Raw genomic sequence first — 18,448 nt, 5'->3', positions numbered from 1 at the left:
AAAGAAAAGATGATTTCTCTGACACAAAGGCCTGGGAGGTGATAGGAAGGGCAGCATCAACTTAAAGGGAAAACAGAGAATTTAAGAAAAGGAAAGAAGAACATTTTATGAAGCAAAAAGAAAGATTTTTTCTTAAAGTCCACTGCACTTTCTATAAATCTCCAATGGAATTCTTCATAATATTCCCCTATTTATAAAAAATAAATCAATGTGAACATTATATTCCTTATGGTACATAAAGGTCATTCTTCTTATAATGCATACAAAAGTGACAGGGATGTTGGCTCCTTACCACTAAAATGGACAAAAATTATGATTTAGAGTTCCATAAGTCTGATCTACAACCTACAAAAATGACTTCAGGATAGTCTTAAAATATATAGTTGTGAAATAGTATAATCTCATCATCAGGGTAGAGGGCAATGGGAAGAGTATGCTCCATACTGTTTTATTTGTATCTCTTTTTCTATTTCCTTTCTACCTTGTCTCCCAGAACTACTCCCCTATTCACTGAAGAGAGAGATATCTTAGGTTTGCTGACATGGAAGTAAATGACTTCCTTTAAGCTACTTATAATTTTAAGTTTTTAGACTGCCTGGTGACACCATCTAGTCAGTCCCACATTGATTTGTTTATATACATTATTTCACAATACAGCATTGGTATAATCCCATTCATTTTCCTAGCATGACTTAGAGTCAAGAAGACTTGGATCAAATCCCTTCTTAAAACACTAGATATGTGACCCCAGACAAATCAATTAGCCTCTCTGAATCTCAGTTTCCACATCTGCAAAATGGGCATAAGAATAGCTAAATATATAATAGTTGGTGTTTCTATTGCACTTTAATGTTTGCTAGTGCTTTACAGGTTAATTCGGTTAATTCTCACAGCAACCCTAAGAGGTAGGTGCTATTATTGCCCCGTTTTATAGATGAAAAAAGTGAGACACAGATAGGTCAAGTGATTTGCCCAGTTTCACACAGCTAGTAAATGTCTGAAACAGGATTAAAACTCAGGTCTTCCTGACATAGTCCCACACCCAGATTCCCTAATTCTATACCTTATAGATTTGGAGTGAGGAACAAAGGAGAAGATATATTGAAAGTCCTTTGCTAATTTTAAAACTATTTTGTTGGTTATTCTTCTTCAAGGACCAAGGTCAGGAACTAGGCTTGGAGTCAGAATGACTTGAGTTAAAATCCACCCTCAGACATTTACTAGCTTTGTGACCCTGGACAAGTTACTTAGCCTTTGTTTCAGTTTTCTCAACTGTAAAATGGGGATAATAACAGATCTGCTCTCAGTTTCTATCCCCCATTTACTTTGGGTTACACACTGATTCCCTGTAATTGCATAAAATCTCTAAGGTGATCAGGTAATATATGATTTAGGGGGTTCTTGATGTTTGTTGTTTCTGTCTTGAGGAAATCCCAAATAACTGAATAGGCAGCACTCATTAAAAAGAACTAATAAATTTCTTATGAGACTATAAACAAGAGTCAAGCACTATCTGGGGTTTTAAGGATATATTAGACCCATCATGACCTTAGCATTCACCAGTTTAAAAACTGAATGCAGAAAAAAACCCTTTTGAAAATGGTTGTATTAAAGGACAGGTTTAACAATTAACCCATAGACAAATCACATGACATCAGACTTTGATATGTAAGTTTATATTTCAGGAGGCAGACTATCATCATTTAGGGATAAAAGGGACCTAGGAAGTTATCTGGCCCCACCCTCTGACTTTTTGCTTTTTGGAGGGCAATTGAGGTTAAGTGACTTGCCCAAGGTCACACGGCTAGTTTTGTGTTCAGTGTCTGAGGTCAAATTCGAACTCAGGTCCTCCTGACTCCACTCCAGGGCCTGTGCTCTATTCACTGCACCACCTAGCTGCCCCACCCACCTCTGACTTTACAGATGAGTAAACAGACGACCAAAGAGAATTATCTTTCCAAAGGTTACAACATAGTAAATGGCAGAGCCAGGATTGGAATCCAGGTCTTCTGAATTTAAAACTAGCCTTATTTCCAAACCACTTGTAATATCTCCAAAACTAGATCATGTAATTACTATTATAAGCCATGTTATAATTAAATTCTAGCATAGACAAATTCTACTTTTTGTGATTTTTGCTTGGGATAAAAGTTTTTTTTTTTCCTTTAGAAGGAATACCAAGAATGACAAGAAGAAAATTATACTTTTAAAGAGAATGTCTAACAGGTTTTAATATAGTAATTTCTGTAACAATCACTTTCTTTTCTAGTTTCTTGGTTTTCAACTCAGGCTGTATCCTATAACATACTGTAAAGACAAAGGTGATTTTGATTCAACAAGTATATGAAATCTACAATCTTGATTCATAAAAAATAAATAAATAGAAATACTCATTAAAAAGGGAAAAAAAAGAAATAAAAAAGAAATGTAAATAGGAATTTTACACAAGAGACAAGCACTACAAACTATGTCCATGACAAGCACCATGAAAAACATTCTTAACTGAGGGGAAAGGGAGACAGAGACCCAGAGACACTGGGATAAAGCCTCTCCTGGGGATGATGATGGGTGAGCTTACCCAGGGAAAGGATGGCAGACAATTTACTCCAGCATACCACCTGGTAAATTAATATTTTTATTAGTTATTCTTGCTAAATGCTGACAAGGGACTACAAGTACTATCCGTACCTTCTAATCTCAGCTCCTTGAGGCAAAATCCTGTTTTTTGTTCAGTCATTCAATCATGTCCAATCCTTTATGACCATATACGGTTGTCTTGGCAATGATATGGAGTGGTTTGTTATTTCCTTCTTCAGTGTATTAGGCAAACAGAGGTTAAGTGACTTGCCCAGAGTCAAACACCTAGTAAATATCTGAGACCAGATTCAAACTCAGGTATTCCTGACTCCAGGCCCAGCACTTTATCCACTGAACCATCTAGCTTGCCTCAAAGCCCTGGTTACTTCAACCAAATTAGGGCTCTGTGAATATGTCTAATATATATACATATATATATACATATATATGCATATATGTAAGGTCACTGACTATAGAAGCAATTTTGAGCACAGACAGATGCTTCACAACTTTAAAATCTTGAAAACTTATTTCCAGGACATAATTCCTCCATGAGTACAAATATAGCATTTATTTATGGAACCCAGGAATATTTAAAAGTTGGAATCGAACTCTGAAGAGATAGAAATCTCTCTTTCCTGTCTTCACTTTATGGAAAGTATTCTCAAATTTTTATTTCTCTCATGAAAAGAAGTTTTAGTCCCCATGAAACACACATTTTAAGGAGGTGAGATTACTCCCAAGAATGCCACACTCTTTCTCCATACTGCCACCAAAACTGAGTACTGTAGGTTTATATCATTAATTTCTCGTGAAGTTTTTCCAGTTTCATTGATGGGAGACCAGGATAGCTTCTTCTGTAGCAGCCTTTCAGCTCCCAAAGTCCATCCCTGCTCTGAATTTAAGGACATAAAGCAGGATACTACTTTCAGAGCTAGCCTTCTCAAATGAGGCAGTATTTTAAGTCTGATATTTTAAGTGGCTGCTATTTTATCTTTCTCATGTAACATGATTTAATTGGAAAACATACAACTTACTCTGTTTATGTCACATTTGAGTGAAAGATAAACTTTGCCCTTAAACAAAAGTAACATCTATTTTCATATATATGTGGCCCCTTTCATTCATGAACTGTGTAGAAAACTACTAAAAGATACTTTGTGAATAAGATTCTTCCCCAAACCATAGCTTGAAAGTTTCTATTGGTATATTTACTTTTACTAATCAACTAGAGGATATATTTCCACATAAAAGCATTTAATGAAATAGTATGACAATAATAATGAAAATAACAACATGGTATTTCCTCTTATAACTGTCCTGCAAATAGACTTTTCGGTGGAGTCAACATGTGGGCCATACATACATGAAACATACATATTGTATGACATCTTTGTGGAGAAGCACAGATGTAGGGAAGACATGTGGCCAGAGAACTCGTGTGTAAGGGCAACTTAGCACTCTGAGCTTCAGAGATATATCTAAGACTTTTGATGATATCATCATAATGTTCCTTGCTAGGCGGGCTCCCATCCAGTATCACTTTCTACACCTCCCTGTTAAATTTGTTTCTTTGCTGTTGGTTGTTCTCAGCTAATCAGCTATCAATAAGGATCAAAGGAGTTAACATATACAAAGCTTTGCAAATCTTTTTCCAGGCTACATAGTAATATGCTTGCCATACACTGTGGGATGCAGTACTTTGCAAGTCTCTACCTTATGAAAGAAGGCTATAGTTTATTCAGTGTCTTCCTGAACTTCAGCTTTAGACTGCAGCAGAGAAGCTATCAGTACCACTTGTGACTTGACCCACCATTCATTAAGGATCACTGTGCTTTGTGAGCCCCTTCCTAATAGAATGTTATACCTCTATCAGGCAGTTATCTGAAAAACTCTTTAGCCAAGCTGCACCAAAAGTTTGCTAATTCTCCAATTAAGATAATTTCAGCTATCTGAGCTAATTTTTCCTCTATTGCCTCTTCTTATTCCATCAGTTCAATTCTAATTGACATATGGTCATTAACCTATTTTAGTTCTTAGTTCTTATCATGATCTGCTTTACATGGAAAGTAATCTCAGGTCTTTACTTTCACACATACAAGAAGCAACTTCCCTACATCAGTCTCTTTTGTTCTACACAAATAACAAGGACTGGACTGGTTACACAGGACTGAAAAAGATAATAACCTTTGTGCCATTTTTGCCCATCAATAAATCATAGTCTGGTCTTCATTACCTCTCTACAAAATATTTGTAAGTTAAAACAACATTCATTTTAATGTATTATATGTGGAAATAAATGTGTTGAAGGAGTGTGTGTTTAGACATTCATTTTCACATGGTGTTTTTCATTTTATCATTGCAAGATATTTTAAAGAAGAATTATCAGACATTGATTTAGGACAAAAAATGCTTTTCAAAATTATTACATTGTATTGAAGATGTAGAGACACAGAATGTTGAAGTTAATTACCAAAGTCATATGGAAGTAAAAATAATAGCATAATAATGCTATTTTTGATATATGCTATGAATATCATGCCATTCATTGATAGCTATCAAACTATCATAATGCTATTCATGAAAATAATAATGAAGCATGAAATACAAATCTTTGCTTTCTATTCTCACCTATTGGCCTTTTTTCTTTTTTTGGCTTTTTGGAGGGCAATTGGGTTTAAGTAACTTGCCCAAGGTTACATGGCTAGTTTTTTTGTGTGGGTGTTAAGTATCTGAGGCCAGAACCAAACTTGGGTCCTCCTGACTCTGGAGCTTGTGCTTTACTCACTGCGCCACCTAGCCACCCAACTATTGGCCTTTTCACACAAACCAATGTCATGCTCTGTACATTATGTGGTACAATGTGCCAAGCAGCAATGTGTTGACACAAAGTGTTAAACAAATGGTTGTTAAATAGATTCATTTATGGAAACAGATGGGTAAATGATGACAATTCAAGTTAAGGGAATCACACCACCAAAATTAAAGAAGGCTTATCATTAATGAGCTATGCTTGAGTGATTGTTGTAGATTATTCAATGAAAGAGTAGAAACTGAGCAACACATCACTGTTGACTTCAAATATACATCAAATATCAAATGCTTAGCACAATATGACCTAGTGTCCACAATTATACATCATAATTTCACTATCTTTCATTGACAGACAGACAACACATCCCTATAATACAGAACTCAATTAATAAACTTTACTAGGACTGTCGCCTATAACTGACCAACCATAACAGCATTCCATTAAAAACTTGAGAACAATGAGTTTGATACACATCACCATAGCAAATACTTATAATCTCCAAGTTGTATATAAAAAGCTTTCCAAATATAGAGACTTTGTAGAAGAGACCAAAATCACATGGGATCAGGAATACATGTCCCTGCCACACTATTAGTTATGGGACTTGTAAGGAGATTGCTATTGGAGTTGAATTTACACCCTAATATTCTTGTTTTACTATAAAAAGTAGTTATTTAGCTCTCCTGTATAATAATCCACAGAATATTAAATATAAAAAATAATAGCAGAGGAATGAGCTATCCTAGAAATATTTCTGAGCAGCATCAAATAAGATGAAAATAAAAATAATAACCATTTATAAAACACTATGCAGTTTTGCAAAATACAAATATACATTATGTCCATTTGACCCTCAAAGCCACCCTATGTGGTAGCTACTATTAATGTTATTATTCCCATTTTTGAGATGAAGAAACCAAGACTCAGAGAGGTTAAGTGATTCAGTCCATCATCATGGAACTAGTGAGTATGACAGGATTGTTGTTCCAACAAATCATAGCTTACTCCTTCACAAACATTGCTATTTATTCTTGAAATACAACCTGTAATTCTATAGTTAAAAATGAAGAAATATTTAGGTACTAATTTAGGAAAGTATATCTAGATACCTAGGAAATATCACACCTCTTTTCTCATACTTTGCATGACCTGCTTCAGTGGACTGCATTTCTGGTGAGAATGTTGCCATTTTGTAAATACCAGGCTGCTGGTGTGTGATGTCATGACCCAGATGTTCAGATGCCTTTGGAGGATAATTCTTCTGGAAATCTGGTGATCCAGAGAGGATTGGAGTTAACACAAGACAGTATCAGAGTAACTGCACCTGGCTGCAGGAGCCCACCAAGGCAATCGCTATTTCCCAGACCTTAGATATCCTAATGAATGAATGTGGAGCTCAGCAGTCTCAGGAAGGAACCCAAGCATAAAAGTCAATAACAAAAGGCATAGGTTTCATTTCTCATCACATTCCCAAAAGCACCAGACATGTGGTCCTATTCTGACCACAGTCCCAACACCTAAGGTGGCTCTCGTGAAGCACCACCCAACTACTTTCAGCTGTTCTCCTGTGATGAAATGTTTTAGACATATGGCCACAAAGATTAATATCTGTGCAGACTATTCCCAAAATAGCCCAGGAATGGCTTGGGAACACGTGACATGAGAGGAATAAAAATTCTGGGGCCAGTTTTTCTTCCAGTGTGAATCTCCTTTGCACACCTGGGCTTCCCTATGAAGTCAACAGAAGAAGTTCTTCAAGGACTAAGTTGTGGATCACCAAACAAAGTTTTCAGAAAGGAAAGTCTTCAAAGATTTCAAAAGGAAGATCTGCACAGAAGTGCTCCTGGCAGTCTGGTGTATAGGATGCAGCAACTTATTTCAAGTCAAAAAATATGGTTTTTCATCATATCTCTGTTTCTTACAAACACTGCTCCTCAGGTTCTTCTTTTTTTTAATCAGTAAAATGTGATCATTAGAGGAGGCTAGGTGGCACATTGAATAATAGAGCACCAGACCTGGAGTCAGGAGGACCTGAGCTCAAATCTGGCCTTAGACACTTAGCACTTACCAGCTGTGTGACCTTGGGCAAGTCACTTAACCCCAATTGCCGTGCTTTACCTCCTCCAAAAAGCAAAAAGGAAGAGAAGAGAAGAGAAGAGAAGAGAAGAGAAGAGAAGAGAAGAGAAGAGAAGAGAAGAGAAGAGAAGAGAAGAGAAGAGAAGAGAAGAGAAGAGAAGAGAAATGTGATCATTGGATTTGTTGATCTCTAACGTTCCTTCTAGCTCTAAATCCTATGATCACCATAATTCAGAGACTGCTTGATCATTATTTATGCCTATGTTCTTAGAGTTTCCTCATGAAGAAAGATTAGTAAAATAGCATAGCCCTTTCCAGGGTCTCTCCCAACCCCAGGGTATTCATATAGAAGCACTGATTCCCCAAAGTCTACTTTGTCCTTTTCTGTGTCTTTAAATTATGATTTATTCAGAGGTTCTGTGAAATTTACCTCAGGGTGATCTTTTAGGGGGGGAAATATAATACATATGAAGTGGGGGCCCATCAGGCTGCCTTTGCAAATGGCTTGCAGAAGTTTCACACACTCTTGCTTCTCCAAAAACATTGCTTTTCAATGGTTTCAATTGTGGTTAGAAAACATGTGCCTTGTGTTTTGCAAAAGCAACACACCAGAGTCTATTGATAAGTCCGAGGTGGCATTTCCAACTTAGACTTTGGCAGTCAAATAGTTATCACTCCAGGATAAAAATTCTTTCAAAACCAAGACGGTATATATGTGATTCAAACACAGAATTTCCCCACCTCCTTCATCAACCCCACCCAAAAAAAAGAAAAAGGAAAGAGGGGAAATATGGTCAAATTGATTTGAGATGGGAAAATTATCATTTTTTAAAAATTGCCCAGTTGTGAGTACTTTTCAGGAAGAGAACTTTCTATTTAAATGCTTCACAAAGTTATTGTGAAACGATGCTAGCAAATATTGCTATGTATTCTAATTTTAATAATTACTACTATTATTATTATAGTTAGCATTTATATGGAACTTTTTCAATTGATTCACACAACTGTGAGAAATAGGTGCCATTATTATCCCCATTTTACTTATGAGGAAACTGAGGCAGAGGTGAAGTGACTTGACCAGGGTCATACAGCTAGGCAGTATCTAAGATAAGATTTGAACTCAGGTCATCCTGACTCCTGGTCTAGCATTCTCTTTACTGCACCTCCAGATGCAAGTAAGCAACATTATTTATACCCAAAATTAGGGAGTCAATTGTTTTGTTCTAATAGCTCTGTCTCTGAATTTTCCAACTACACTGGTTTATGATCCAATACTCTTTATTATATTATATCATCTTTATGACATCAATTTGAATATCACTTAAATACAAAGCTTCCTAGTTTATATTAAATAAAATGCAGGGGTTTATTAAATAAAATGAAGGGGAGTCACAGGATTTGAGCTGATGTAGACTACATCAAACCATAAGAACTTTCTCACTGGTAATGTCACTATTTGGATGTCATCTCCTTCTGTAAAGAAGTTTGGCATTTAAAGCTTGCCATGATCCAGCTCCATCCTACATTCCCAGGTCTATTTTATATTGCTCTCCTTTAAGTCCTCCATGGTCAACTAAAATGACCCAGTTACTGTTACTCCAAAATCTACTTTTTATTTCCCACATCAGTGACTTTCTTCAGACTATTCCCAATTCCTGGAATGGTCTCCCTCCTTACCATCAATTTATGCAACATCTCTGATGGGAACTCTTTCTAAATTCCCTTAGTTGTTAGTGTCTGCTCCCTTCTCAAACACTTATGTTTATCTATTTTAATTTCTAATAGCATGTAAACTCCTTGAGGTTAAGGGCAAGTCTCTCATTTTGTTCTTGTATTTGCAGGACTTAATATAGTTCTTTGCACATGATAGGTATTTAATAAATGCTTGTTAGATGGGAAGAGATGGGATGGGATGGGAGGGGATATCTTAAGTCTTTTCTATAGAATCCTTCTGCCAAATGGTGAATGTGCCTCAGGATGAGTCTGCCTCCCAACCCTTATAATAACACAATCTGTGGAATGGTAGGGTCAACACAGACACATTCCAGGAGTCTAGGGACAGATCTTGCAACACATATGTTACCCACCATGACTTTAAGGGGTTTGGTGACAAACTAAGTAAAATTCTTTTGAAGCACTCAGAAAAGTGGCCAAACACAGAATCCTTAAAGATTTGCCCTAAATCTGTTACATCAATGTCAGTACTTGAGTTAACCCAATCTATTCTTTTTACCACATTTCTCAAAGGTCCCAACTGTATCCTTTGTGTGATTTCTACACTGGGTATAAAAAGGGCAGTTCTCATCTCCATTCTATGACCCCAGAACTTTTTGATTTGGGAATTGAGCCTTAGACAACATTCTCTACTTTAAATCTTTCAGGTATCCATAAGACTGTATAATCTGATTTCAGCTGAAATAATGAAAGGTTGGGAAATCCTTAAGAGGCACTTTCTTCTGAAGCCAGGGAAAAGAGAAGTGTCGACAGAGAGCAGATCTCTTAAGTCCATGGTGAGTGGAAGGTTTTTTTTTAATCCTCTCTGTTATTTCATTCACAAAGAGCACACAGAAGAACAAGAGAGATTTAGGATTTGAAACAATGTCATTCACAACCCTCTAAGAAGGATTCTGTAAAAAAAAAAACTGTTTGTTTTTCAAAAACCTAACCAGCCATATTCCTCAGGGGTTTGGACCTATCTATTTCAGCTACCTCCAGTGTATTGCTTTCATTCAACAAGAAAATTATCTAAATTTTCTTATAGAATTTATTTTTGCTAAGAAAACGCTCACTTATAGGGATGTTTACAAAAAATGAATCTCCTTACTTGAAAAAAAGATGAGAAATTCCCTTTTCATCTCTTGATTGAAAAAATAAAATAAAATGTGTGGACAATTAAAAAGTCCATAGATTTGAATTAATTGAAATCTGACCTTAGATGAAAGATACAAATTAGTCCTTCTCCAGATTCTCTTCTGAGGTTATTAGTACTTAATCAATTTGACAAATATTTCTTAAGCATTATACATATGAGGCAGCTGTTGGTGCAATGGATAGAGCACTGGGCCTGGAATCAGAAAGACCTGAGTTCAAATCCAGATTTAGATGTTTACTAGTTTTGTGACCCTGGGCAAGTTAGTTAACCCTGTTTACCTCAGTTTCCTCATCTGTAAAATGAGCTAGAAAAGGAAATGGAAATCACTCCAGGATCTTTGCCAAGAAAACCCCAAATGGGGTCACGAAGGATTAGACACAACTAAACAACAACAACATACAATGTTCAAAGAAATTATTTGACTTGCAAGTATGCATCTTAGTAACATAAATATAGCATCTACATAACTGTTGTAACTTATCTACATAACTTAGTAACATAAATATAGCACCTATATAACATATTGCATCCAGATGAAAAATCTTGCTTTAGTCAGCAGATAAACTCCACAAATCAGTGAATCTTAATTACTGAACACACACACACACACACACACATATTCCCCCGGCAGCTAGGTGATATAGCAAGTTGAAGGCTAAAATTGGAGACAAGGAAGATCTGAGTTCCAATCTTTCCTCATAGACACTTTCTAGGGATGTTTCCCTAAGCAAGTTATTTAACTTTGCCAGTGTCAGTTTCCCCAGATATAAAATGGGAATCATAATAATAGTGCCTACCTCACAATTTTGAAAACCTTAAAAGAAATATAAATGCTAGGAGGTAATAGTAGTAGTAGTGGTAATAGTACTGATATTAGTAGTAGTAATAGTAATAGTAGCAGCAGCAGCAGTAATAGTCATAATAGTAGTAGTACCCTTATAGCTATGATAAAAGATTGCTTCAGCAGTAGCAACTCCTGTTATCAGCAGTATAACAGAGAAATGAGACAGGTAGATATACTGAATTCTTCAGATCCATTCATCTTGTTTCCCTGCCCTCACTTCATAGTTCTTCAGAGCTGATAGATCCTAACTGCTTTTTTCCTAGAAATTAGTGAAAGGGGAAGATGCCTAGGATGATGAGGAAATCCCTGCAGACTGAATGACCCAAATGCCCACATTTCTATTCCAGGCTTACCTTTCCAGAGATGTCTCCATAACCATTCAAATCCAAAACCATTACTAATCTGAGGAAGTACAGGGTGTTCCTAAAGTTTGGACACATAGGAAATCTCATTGTGCATATTTTCAAGAAATGAATGAAATTTTCAGCATTTTATTTAATTAGCATAAATGAGATTTCATTAGGAAGACATAGGAGACACATAGGAAATCTCATTAATTAATTTAATTTATCTCATTAATATGGAAAATAGTCCCCCAGTAGCTAATGCAAACTTTTATTCCATATGAATTGTCATGGCTAAAAGTTATGCTAATTAAATAAAATGTTGAAAATTTCATTCATTTCATTTCTTGAAAATATGCATAGTTAATGAGATTTCCTATGTATCCTGACTTTAGGGACACCATGTAGAATGGTTTTTTTTTCTTTTTGTTTTTTTTTTTTTTAAAGCAATTGGGGTTAAGTAATTTGCCCAAGGTTACATGGCAAGTTTTTTTGTGTGGTTGTTAAGAATCTGAGGCCGGAACCAATCCCAGGTCCTCCCAACTCCGGATCTTGTGCTCTTACTCACTGAGCCACCTAGCCACCCCCATATATGTTTTTATAACTTAACAAAGCATAGACAAAGTAACCTTGGGGGAGAAACGCTAGACCTTTGACTGAATCCAAACTTGAGGTCCTCCTTGGTCTCCTCAGTTATTGGTCTAGTGCAGGGGTGGGGAACCCATGGCCTTGAGACCATATGTGACCCTCTAGGTCCTCAAGTGCAGCCCTTTGACTGAATCCAAACTTCATAGAACAAATCCCCTTAATAAAGGAATGTGTATCCATTTGTGTATATGGGTATTGCTTTTCTGCAATTGAATTTTATCTGGCAACCTATCTCTTAAAAAGGTACACATGCCTTAAACCTTTCCACCCTGAATCCATGCAGGCTTTCTGAAGTTCAAGAAACAGGAGGGGAAAGTCACAAGGTGATTAGGATTATTCATTGAGCTGCTTCCATGCTAAATCAGTCATTAAGCTTTTGGGGCTGGATGGAAAAACTCTTTAATCCTCAGGTGTGCTGTTAAGCCTATAAATTACATGATTGCTAGGACATTTTATATTACAGTTGCAGCAGCTCCCTGGTATGTACAAGAACATTTTCCAAAAGAAGTCAGTCATACAAAGCTTTAAAATAAACTTCTCAGCACCATGCATTGTCCAGAAAGAAAGAGCAAAACTTTCTAACTTATGAAAAAAATTCCTTCCCAAGGTTTTGCTGACTCAAAATTTACTCCAATCCTTTATGATGTCACTAGAATCTCTTGATGGAACTGGTGCTCTGTAACTTATAGCCACCAATTATCCCTATTTGGTCTATATGACCTTTATACCTTATTAATGTAGAGAACTGGTTGGTGGTTTTGGTTTGCAATTATATGATGTTGAATAGGAAAAAAAAAGGAAAAGGAAAAAGATTGGTTCCAGTTTGCAGTGATTATTCTATCCATCTGAAAAGAAAAGCTTCTGTATTACTGAAAGAAATCTGAGCTGTGCTTTGGAAATTGGGGTTTTGCATTTTGGAAACCAATTTGAATTATGCAAATACAATGACTAAGATGCCCATATCTTTGGAATCAGAGATTCTGTTACTGGGCTTATACTCCAAGAAAGCCATTGAAAAGGAAAAAAAAGTCTCCATGTACCCTTAAATATGTATTGTGACACTTTTTGTGATAGGAAAAATTGTAAACAAAATAGCTGCTTATCAATTAGGGAATGACAAAAGCAAAAATAAAATCAAACAAACAAAAAACTGTGGCACATAAATATAATGGAATATTACTGTGTTGGAAGAAATGATGCATATGATGAATGGAGAAGTATAGAAAGATTTATATGAACTGATATAGAGTGAAGAAGAGCTAATTAAACAATATACACAGTGACTACAGAAATGTAAATGAAAAGAAGAACTAAACATCAAAAACTGCTAAGTAATTGTAATGAAATTATAATCAAGCGGGATTGGAATGAAGAGATATAAGGAGATTACTGCCCCCAAACACATTTTTTTCATGGAAATGGGAGATACATGATTGCAACATATTACATGTTTCTGTACTCTTTCAATGTATTGGTTAGTTGTGATGATTTTTTTTCTCTCTAAAATATACTATTTGTTAAATGGAATGGCTCTGTGGAAGAGGAAGAATGGACATATTTGGGATAACTATGATGATGTAAAAAACAGAAGATATCAATTAAAAACTTATTTAAAAAATAAAGAAAACTGAAGTCCAGAAGTGATCCCTACTACTCTTCATACATATATCTAAAATCAAACCTTTATCATTGAGATACTAAAATAGAAGGGTACCATATTTAAGGCATAGCTCATATCATCTCCTCTCCATGGAACCTTTTTGACTACTTCAATATTCAGTTATTTCTCCCTTCTCTGAACTCCTAGTGAATTGACAGTATGCATCCTACCACTTAACCCTGAATTCCATGATGCTTCTACTAATATTTGCTTCTAAGTATCTTCAGAGCAAAGACTTTATCTGTACCTCTCCTTGATGTTACACAGCACACATAGAAATGGTATAGTACCTAGCATACACCAGGACTGGATACAAAGTAGTTTTTCCATGAACACTTGTTGATTGAGATATGTCATATACAAATATAAATTCTTAGTCATAAATAGTCATGGAAGGGGGTGGCTAGGTGGCTTCAGTGAATAGAGCACCAGCCCTGGAGTCAGGAGGACCTGAGTTCAAATCCAGTCTCAAACAATTAACCTTTCGCAAGTCACTTAACCCCAATTGCCCAGCCTTCCACCCTCCAAAATGCAATATATATATATATATATATACACATATGTATGTATATATGTATGTATATATATATATAGTCATAGAAATTTGAAGGTTAAAAAATTTAGGTTCAAATCATGCTTCTTATAATAATTACCTTTGTGGACCTAGACAAGTAACCTGTCTGTGCTTCTCACAACTTCCTAGAACTTATTTAATAAACCTGTGACTATGGTTGGTAGAAAGAATTCTTTACACTGATAAAAGCATAGATTCTTCAAATGTTCATGTATATATTCATACCCATAAATACAAAATGGCAAAATAAATACTTAATTTTTGATTGCCAGATATACATGTGTTATCAAAATATATTAGGTACCACACAAGACTTAATGGCATGGATTGCATTAAGCCTTTTCTTGTATCCCCAGAACTTAGCACACTTGGCACATAGTAAGTGTGTAATAAGTGTTTATTGATTGATTATTGATTGAAGACAAAAACAAAATGCTTTGAAAATAAAACACCTCTTTCACTTCCTACTTCATTCAGTGTTTTTCTTTTCTTTACCAGGAGGGAACATCTGTCAAAGGCTGCAGTAAATCAAAGAACAGATTATTTATGTATCAGTACTAACCAATAAATTAAAATCCAAATTGCAAGATATGAATGGTAAAAAGATACAAGGAGTAGTAAACTGTGCCCACATTTTCACTATTTTATAAAGCAACAAAAAGACAAAAGACTAATATGAAGCCTGTGAAAGAAGACTTTTCTAGAATTTACTTTTTTTTCTTTTCATTATAAGGAAGGGAGCACAAAATTTGTGCCTTCTGATATCAAAAAAGGCTCTCCAAAAATGTTTATTTTAGAAATTATGCCCAATGGAATCTTTGCATTTTATAGTCTATCATGGGGGAATACATTTTCATGTATCATTTAGTCCTTTTTAGGAGTAAAGGATCTCAGATCTTACATATGGTGACATTTCACTTTGAGTAGGGAAAAGAAAATAGGGAAACATGTACTTAGATGAATAAAATTAAAGACCTCAAACAGATCAAGTAAAGTGTAAAAGGACCCATACATACAAAAAATGTCTATAGCAGCTCTCCTCTTTTTATTATAGCAAAGAACTAGAAGCTAAGGAATGTGGCTGAAAAAATTAAGGTATACAGATATAATGGAACATTATCACACTGTAAGAAATTATGAAAGGGATAATTTCAGAGAAGCCTAGAAAGACTCATAAGAACTGATGCAAAATAAAGTGAATAGAATCAGGAAAACAATTTATACAATGACAATAGCATTGTAACAAAAAGAACTTTGAAGGATTTAAGAATTCTAATCTACTCAGTGACCAATCAGGATTTCAGAGGACCAATGATGAGGCATATTATCTTTTCCTAGTGAAAGAGAGATTTCATAATGCAGAATAAGACATGCCCAACATGGAAATATTTTGTTTTATTATCTATATTTGTTACAAGGGTTTTGTTTTCTCTTTTCCTCATTTTTTTTCAGGGATGAGATGGAGAAGGGAGACAGGGATAGAGTTGCCAAAACATTTTTTAAAAGAAAAAAGAATCAATGAAGGATCATGATACATAAGAAAAAATAGAAGGAAGGACAGAAGGAATCCCAAACAAGCAGTAGAGCTTTGAAAATTACATGTTGGGTTTATGATATACTTGAAAAGAAAAGCAACCCATGAAGAATAAATATTTACAATTTCATGTACAATTTTCTATTTCTTTCCTGCCATGCATGTGGAAATGCTTGTTTTATTTTTATTTTTAAGTTCAGAATTTTAAAACCTTGTAAAGAAAAAGATTCAAAGAGTACCCACCACAAAATCAAAATAAAAAGGGGGATTCAATTATTCTTCTCCTCCTCTTCCCATTAAATTCTATATTAAACCTTGACTAATTATTGCAGAGACATAAATTAATTAGGAATTATTGTGCTAGGGTAAGTAATATGAAGCATGACCTCAGTTGATAAGGGGTGGAACAGTAATCTGGGAATCAAGAAAGAGTCTATAGAACACTAGTTAACCATGTGTGTCTAGGAGGGCTGAAGGACAAGAAGGCACAGTGAGCAATTTATACAATAAGATAACTTCCTAGTTTGACTAATTATTTTTGCTAACTAGAAACAAATTGTTATATTAGATGCAGCTAAGTAGAAAAGTGGATAGAGCTTTGGGCCTGGAGTAAGGATAAACTGAGTTCAAATGCAACTTCAAACACTAACTATGTGATCCTGAGCAAGATTGTTACCCTCTATCTGCCTCAGTTTCCTTACCTATAAAATGGTGATAATAGCACCTACTTCACAGGGCCACTGTGAGGATCAAATGAAATAATATTTGTAAATAGCATTTAGCATAGTACCTGACATATAGAAGGTGTTTAACAAATATGTATTACCCTTCCCTCCCCTAGGAAAGAGATTCTTCCCAAAGATCAGGAAGGCAAAAGTTTAAGTCCTATCTTTTACACATGCTACTGGATGTGTGACCATAAGTTAATCCTGTCCCTGCTCTAAGAAACTTTCTAAGGCTTAATTAAGGAATAGTAACTGTCCATCTGCATTGGTAGAAAGCATGTTAAGCCCCAAATTACAGACACGCAGACACACACATACATACACCAATGAAATCATAGATCTAGCTCCTCTCCCCTCCCCAAAAATACCCCTAACCACCCAAAAGATTAGGTGCTGAGCCTAGTTATTTCAACATTGATAAAGAACTGCTGTCAGCACCATCAAAGTGTCAGTTGTCACGCCTTAGTTATGGCTCTCCATTGATGTCTAACTAAGTACTAAGAGCTACCCAAGCAAGAAGAACTGCTATTTCCTTCTTTCAGATGGACCAGCTGAGGAATGAAATGAGGTGCTTCAGCAACCTAGAGGTGAACAACAGATTGCAGAGACTTCAATTGCAAGTTCCCTGAGATGCCTATGGGCCCAAACTGAATTTCAACTTGTCTAGGCCTGTAAAGGGGGACACATCTTTGCTTTTTATTTGGTAAATGGAGATAGCAAACTTTCACACTGATTCAGCCAGCGGGAGAAATTGTACACACTCTATAAATTCTAATCCACTTTTTAAAAAATGTTATTTTAATCTATGGTATTACATAGGAACTTATTTTCTTTATTGGGGTAGTTCCCCCTTCATTTTTTAAAACTTATTTTTACTAAATTTGCCAGAATATTTTTTCAGTGTTTCCAGTTTTTGGAATGGGGAAGTCTCCTTACTCAACATGCAGCCCATATATTAGATGAGATTTGATTCTCCACCAAAGGACAGTTTTTGGAAACCTCCCCCCTACCACCACCTCTTTTTGAGTATCAAAATGCAAACATCTCAGTTTGCAAAAGTTTTCACTGTATTTAGGAACTCTTCAAACAGAGAACTCCCCAAACTATTTAGAATCTTCATAATAGACCTCCCACAAATGATAACTTCTTTAAAGTAGAAATTCCCCCCAAAGATGCACAAATCTTCAAAAAAGAATACCCCTCAAATGATTGGAACCTTACAAAATCCCATCTGGATTTGAGTTCTAATAATAAGGGTCAAAACCTTGTCCATACCTAGTAAAAAATACTGTAGGAAAGCACATTTTTTAGTATTTCCAGATGTAGATGGAACATTTTTCTTTTTGAAATACAATGAGAAAACTTTTTCAAGCTATTTTGGAAACAATATATAGGCCAGAACAGGCAAAGAAAGCTATTTGAGAGTGGCCAGGCCAAAGACGTTTTTAGGCAGGTGACTTTGGAGATAGAATGGCAGAACAAGAAGGCTTTTTTCCCTCTTTTCCCCCAGTCCTATACCTCTCCTTTTTTTTAAGAAATGTAATTAAAATCTTAAAATTATGATGAAAGCAAGTTATAAAAGGGGGTTTCCAGTTCAGTCTCATTCAAACATGACATGAAAGGATAAAAGCTACCTCAGAAAGACAAGGCAGTTGGAAAAGACATGACCGGCCATAAACAAAAGCAAGTTTTTGAAAAGGTCTGGTCTCATCTCTCTCTCTCTCTCTCTCTCTCTCTCTCTCTCTCTCTCTCTCTCTCTCTCTCTCTCTCTCTCTCTCT

The 18,448-nt window shown here is 35.6% G+C and overlaps 1 long non-coding RNA gene across 2 annotated transcripts in view; it reads left to right on the top strand.

Moving 5' to 3' along the window:
- Window positions 1–16,023, top strand: part of LOC138151780 (uncharacterized) — a 31,906-nt gene extending 15,883 nt beyond the window's left edge. Inside the window, exons 2-3 of one of the 2 annotated variants that reach the window (XR_011165913.1) lie at window positions 9,850–9,978; window positions 15,863–16,023. This is a non-coding gene — a long non-coding RNA (uncharacterized lncRNA). Of the gene's footprint in view, window positions 1–9,849; window positions 9,979–14,908; window positions 15,034–15,862 lie in introns of those variants that run through there. The other variant, XR_011165914.1, reaches the window with a different exon arrangement.
- Window positions 16,024–18,448: the final 2,425 nt, after the last annotated feature.

This window comes from Petaurus breviceps, unplaced genomic scaffold (genome assembly GCF_028583685.1).
Source record: "Petaurus breviceps papuanus isolate PSGF00001 unplaced genomic scaffold, PetGlider_PUasm1.0 90919, whole genome shotgun sequence".
NCBI classification, from domain to species: Eukaryota; Metazoa; Chordata; class Mammalia; order Diprotodontia; family Petauridae; genus Petaurus; species Petaurus breviceps.
Note: the sequence above shows the minus strand (reverse complement) of the source record. Positions and strands in the feature narration are given on the sequence as shown.